The 6,089-nt window shown below is 44.4% G+C and overlaps 1 long non-coding RNA gene across 2 annotated transcripts; it reads left to right on the plus strand.

The window, feature by feature from the left end:
- Positions 1–1,187: 1,187 nt before the first annotated feature.
- Positions 1,188–5,578, plus strand: LOC132226238 (uncharacterized). 2 transcript variants are annotated; one of them, XR_009451021.1, is made up of 5 exons: positions 1,188–1,338; positions 2,400–2,480; positions 3,569–3,722; positions 4,576–4,759; positions 5,033–5,578. It is a non-coding gene; the product is annotated as an uncharacterized LOC132226238 (long non-coding RNA). The 2 variants fall into 2 exon arrangements; XR_009451020.1 differs by lacking the exon at positions 5,033–5,578 and having other exon boundaries at positions 4,576–4,869.
- The last annotated feature ends 511 nt before the right edge of the window (positions 5,579–6,089 follow it).

Here is a 6,089-nt window from a genome sequence, read left to right on the forward strand (position 1 = left end):
CCATCCATAGATTGATAAAGAATGAATAAGGAAGATGTGGTACATATATAATGGAATATTACTCAATCATAAAAAGGAATGAAATCTTGCCACTTGCAACAACACGGATAGGCCGGGAGGGTATTATTCTAAGTGAAATAAGACAAACAACACAGGATTTCATTCATATGGGGAATTTACAAAACGAACAAACAAGCAAAACCAAAACAAAATCACATACAGAACAAATCGTTGGTTGCCAGATGGAAGGGGGTTCAGGGAAAAGGTGAAGAAATTAAGTACAAATTGCCAGTTATAGCCCTATGTGGTTTGGCTCAGTGGATAGAGCATCCGCCTTTGGACTCAGAGTTCCAGGTTCGATTCCCAGTCAGGGCACATGCTTGGGTTGCAGGTGATCCCCAGTAGTGGGTGTGCAGGAGACAGCCAATCAATGATGCCCATCATTGATGTTTTTGTCTCTCTCTCCCTTCCCTTCCTCTCTGAAATCTATAAAAATATATATTTAAAATATTGCCAGTTATAAAAACAGTCAAGAGGAAGTAAAGTAGAGCATAAAGGAAAGTCAATAACATTTTAATAGGTAAGTATGGTGTCAGAAGGGTACTAGATTTAATTGTGTGATCACTAGGTAAGTCACATCAATGTCCAATCAGTATTGTTGTACTCCTGAAACTAATATCATATTGCATGACAATTGAAATTGGAAAAAAAAGACGTCCAAGTTCCTGTACAACCCAGTTGAGGCGAGTACTGTCCATTCAGAGGTAAAAATAACACGTTCACATATTAAGGCCTGGCAAGAGCGAGGATCAGAATACTGGTTTCTCAATTTTCTGCTAGCCTTTTTGCCTGCAGTGTTTGGTAAATATGAGCCCCTTTCTTCCAGCCAATCATCTGTGGAGATTAGAACATCTGCGCCAATAGGCGGAGGATCAAGCATCCTGCACCAGGCAGGACTGCAAGGGAGGTCGCAGGTTGGCATGAACCCCAAAGGCTGTGTGTGGTCAGAAAGGCTGGACCAGGGTCCACCACCTGCAGCCTTCCTACCTCCAGGAAAGAGTCCTGGCTGGAGTTAGCCGCGCAACCTCAGTGGTGCAAAAAGAGACCACGCCCAAGTCCCCAAGGGAGCACGCGCAGTGGCGCGGGGCGTGGCAGCGCTGCAGGCTCCTCTGGGAATCAAGCGGAGCCGCGCTTTTAAGCTCCACGACCTTATCTCTCATACCTCAGCCGCCTGGCCTGAAGCGAAGCTGTCTTGCCCGAGAAGAGAGTGGTCACGGTGTCGCGTGGTAACAAAGCTTAGGACGAGGAGAGCCTACATGAGAAAGGACGTCCTCCGGTGTAAGTGCTAACCAGTGGCTGTTTGCGGAGGGGCGGGGGGGCCGTCGGGAGCGGGAAAAACCTTGGCGACATGGAGGGGCGGAGCTAACAAGTGATTGATAGGCGAGAAACCTGTGCAGGAGCGAATGGGAGGTGAGTGAGGGCGGGATCTTCAGTTGAACTGGAGTGGTGCTTTGGAGTAATAATAACTAACACGCACCAGGGACTTCAGTAACCCATCTGTGCTAACCGCTTTTTATAAGTTACTTATTTAGTGGTCACTGCAACCTTATGGATATGCAGTTTTATCTGTCTCTCCTTTACACGCGGGGAAACTGAGGGTTAGGGCTATTAACTTAGGCAAGAATACAGCTGGGGTCCCAAATTTAGAAGCCTGACCTCAGAGCCCATGCTGTAAATGGCTCTGCCCTTCAGAAAAGCAAGGTGGAGTGGTGTAGTCAAGAGGGTTCGGTTGAATGGAATTGACCAGATTGTTGGAGGATGTGCTATGAAAAGTGGAAAAAAACCAAGTAGCAGGTTTTTCTACAGGATGTGAGAGCTCTGAGGCTGGAGGTGGGAGGCCGGGCCGTGTCCCCTGCTGTGGGAGCATTGCAGCCCCGCTGGTGCTGTGCCTGGATTAACTGTAGGTGCAGAAAACGTTTTCTTTTGGGGCTGTGTTGTCTCCCAGGTGTGTGAAGTTAAAGCATTGTAGGGACTTAAAATGGGGATTGTGCTTTTAAATTGTTTCTGTCTTCTCTGGCTGCCATAACAAAATGCCATACATTGGGTGGCTTAAACAACAGAGTATTTTGTTTGTTTGTTTTTGTTCTATTTTAATTCTCACCCGAGGATATTTTCCCCATTGATTTCTAGAGAGAGTGGAAAGGAAGTAGGAGAGGGGGAGAGAGAGAAACATCGTGGGAGAGAAACAGATTGGTTGCCTCCCGCCCCTATCAGGGCTGGGGAACTTGCACCCCAGGCACCCTTGACCAGGATCCTTGGATCTGCAAGCTGATGCTCTAACCACTTAGCACAGTGGCCAGAGCCAGAGTTCTTTTCTTTTTTTTTTCTTGTTCCTTAAGTTCTAGACATTGGAAAGTCGAAGATTAAGGTCCCAGCCTATTCTGTTCCCTGTCCAGGACCCTTTTCCTGTCTTGCAGAAGGTCGGTCCCTTTCTTACTAGTACTTGTCCTCACATGGCTGGTAAGGAGAGAGCTCTCTCTTACTCCTAGAAGGCCACCAATCTTAATAGGATTAGGGCCCACTATTATACCTTAATTTAATTTTAATTACCCTTTTCATTTTATGTTAATTGCCTCCTAAAAGCCCTCCTCCAAATAAAATAGAGTCTCATGTTGGGGGTTAGGGCTTTAACACATGAGTTTGAGGGAGGGTGGGACCCAGTTCAGTCTGTAGCGATAGTTTATCCCCAAGTAAAGAACAAGTGATAATTGAAGACTGAAGAAAATGACACTTTCAAAACTTACACTTTCACATAACCTCTTATTACCTCATTTAATGAGCATGAGGTTTGTGCCTTAGCACTGGTGGGGAATTCTAGGGAGAACTTGTGTGGAAGGTCATGGTTGTCCTTCAGGCAGCCAATCTGAAGAGGTCAGAAAAAGCTACACCAAGCATTCTTAAAGCACACCTAGTGTATCTACTATTTGCGGATTTATCTAAACCCTTGTTTAACTTCTGACTTAGCTTGTGCTGTTTCTGGAATAATGAGATCCATAATTACCATCCACGGGGAGTGAAATAATAATTACTTTTTTTTTTCTTTTAATCCTCACCCGAGGTTATTTTTCCATTGATTTTTAGAAAAAGTGGAAGAGAGAGGGAAAGATAGAGAAATATCGATGTCAGAGAAACATATCAATGGGTTGCCTCCTGCACATGCCCCAACCAGGGCCTGGGCTGGGGAAGAGCCTGCAACTGAGGTATGTGCCCTTGATTGGAATCAAACCTGGGACCCTTTGGTCCACATGCTGGCGCTCTATCCACTGAGCCAAACCAGCTAGGGCAATCATTACTTTTTTCTGTATTGTTTCCTGTTGTTATTCTAAAGTTTGGTAAACAAGTCTATTTTCACCTTACCCTGGTGAGAGAAGAATGAGGAAATACAAAGCTTAGGAGCTTGAAAGTCTGGCAGATGTGCGTTCAAATCTTGGATTCAGGCAATTGCTATGTGACTATCGACATGTTACTTAACTTTTTGTTTTGAAAACAAATTTTTTATTGATTTCAGAGAGGAAGGGAAAGGGAGAGAAAATCATTGATCGCTGCCTTCTGCACACCTCCTACTGTGGATGGAACCTGCAACCCAGACATGTGCCCTGACCGTGATTTGAATCGTGACTCCTAGTGTCATAGATCAATACCCAACCACTGAGCTACACCAAGTGGGCAAGTCACTTAATCTTTCTGTCAGTTTCTTCATCTGTGAAATAGAGCTAGTAATAATACTGACCACATGGTTGTTGTGAGGTTATATGAAGACAGTTTGAAACGACTAAAGAACTGGCCTTGCACTACATATTTAAGTTATGGGACATCCTTCACTGACACCTCTGAAGAGGTTTCTATAATAGAAACCTCCACCTACAGCCCCCATGTCAAGCTTGCTGTATATTCATCAAATTTTTATTGAATCCCTGCTACTTGTCACAGCACCTGGCATGCTGAGTGCTAGGGGCAGGGAAGAACAAGACAGACAAAGTTCTTTCTCTTATGCATCTTATACTGTAGTGGGGAGGACTAAATGAATTGAGTTGAGTGCTAAGAACTATGAAGAAATTAAATGCAGGGTAATGACATCAAAGAGTGACTTTCCGTAGAGCGGCCTGCGTGTGTGCATGCACACGTATTTGGAGGGAGGGTGTTTGAGCACTGTAGGGGGGCCAACTAAAGGGAGAGACTTCCTGAGGAGCTGAGCTGTCGCTGAGGACTCCTCATTCCCTGGGGAGGGACAGAAAGTGCAGAGCTGATAAGATCAGGCTGGATGCCTTAGATATCTGTAGGCTGACTTGTGATCTGTTTTAAAAAGGCAGGAGCCAGACAGAAGGCTCTGATTCTTGAGGCCAAAACATTTTTTGGAGGCAGCTCTGGTTTGTACGGAAATGGAAGGTAGGATAAACTAAGCAGCATACTAACGGTATCTGTAAAATAAAGTTATGTACATTAACCTGTGCCATGTCAGAAAAACTGTAATTGTACTTGTAATTCTCTGCCTGTGTGTCATGATTCTATTTACAGGTCTCCCATCAGGATAAAGCAGCATCTGTCATGCAAATACCGCCCTGTGCAGAAGTGAGGGAAGACTGCTGCAGAAGTGAATACAGGCAACATCTTTGATCCCAGGGCACAGGTCTTTGAGAGGAAATCTCCAAGCCTCTCGAAGAGGCATTAGAAGGCTATCCAGGCAGCAAAAGTACCTCAGGTGAAATGCAGGGAGTTTCTGTATAAGGGCTTTCGTATTCTGCATTCTTCTAGAGCCCTTTGTGATAAATGTCGCTGGGTGGATTGCATGATTTGGTGTGGCTTCATGGGGATATGCACATGATAGAGAACATGATCTCTGCTTGCCAAATAATGTAGAGGCTAAGGAGAAAATCCGTAATCAGTATTGAGACTGCTCTTAAGAACTGTTCTAGATTTCAAGCCCGTTCTTCCTGGTTCATCAGAGAACTACCAGATATTTTTCTCCCCTTAGGATCATGGCTGATAAAAACCAGGAGATCGGTGACACCCATTCCCCTTTTCTCTTCACACCCTATTCCATCCAGATAGACTTCTTGACAGTGCTGTACCAGGTGTTGGAAGATGGCAAGAGTGGGATATTTGAGAGTCCAACTGGCACTGTAAGTATGAACAGTTGCCCCAAGAGGGCTCTTGGGAGACCCTGATTACAACTAGTCAATGGTTTATTTGCCTCTGCAGAGATTTTCATGGTTTGGAGTTGGGCAAAGTAGTTTTCTCAGTTTACCTTTCTGAGTAATGCTCACTTCCCTCTATTAAATTGTTAAACACAACCCCGGGTTCTAAGGAAAATTAGGTTACAGGCTAAGGAGAATTTGAATGGCAGTGGTTCTCCTTCAGGGAGCAACATAGAAATTTATTGCCCTGCCAGGTTGGGCTCAGTTGGTTGAGCATTGTCCCATGTACCAGGAAGTTACTGGTTTGATTCCTGGTCAGGGCACATGCCTGGTTTGTGGGTTGAACCCCAGTAGGGGCATGCAGAAGATAGCTGATCAATGTTTCTTTCTTTTTTTTTTTTTTTTAATTGCTTAAAGTATTACAAAGGGTATTACATATGTATCCATTTTATCCCCCCGCCCTAGACAGTCCCCTAGCCTCCCCTATCACCCAGTGTCTTATGTCCATTGGTTATGCTTATATGCATGCATACAAGTCCTTTAGTTGATCTCTTACCCCCCTACCTCCTGCCCCCCAACCCTCCCCGGCCTTCCTGCTGCAGTTTGACAATCTGTTTGAGGCAATGTTTCTTTCTCATCAATGTTTCTCTCTCTCCCTCTCCATTCCTCTCTCTGAAATAAATGAAAACATTTTTTTAAAAAAAGTCAAATTTATCAAATTTGGCGCCATGGGCTGGTGCTTTTAATTCTTTTGTCTGTTTCTTAAGAATGTACTTTTCTCATAGCACATTTTGAAATTATAACCTATGTGCTCTTGTTTCCTGATTTGTGGATTTTAGTGATTGGTACCTTCCTCTTGTGATGGATAAGATATAGCTTTCTTACCATCCCTTT

The sequence above is a fragment of the Myotis daubentonii genome, chromosome 2 (assembly GCF_963259705.1).
Source record: "Myotis daubentonii chromosome 2, mMyoDau2.1, whole genome shotgun sequence".
Classification (NCBI taxonomy): domain Eukaryota; kingdom Metazoa; phylum Chordata; class Mammalia; order Chiroptera; family Vespertilionidae; genus Myotis; species Myotis daubentonii.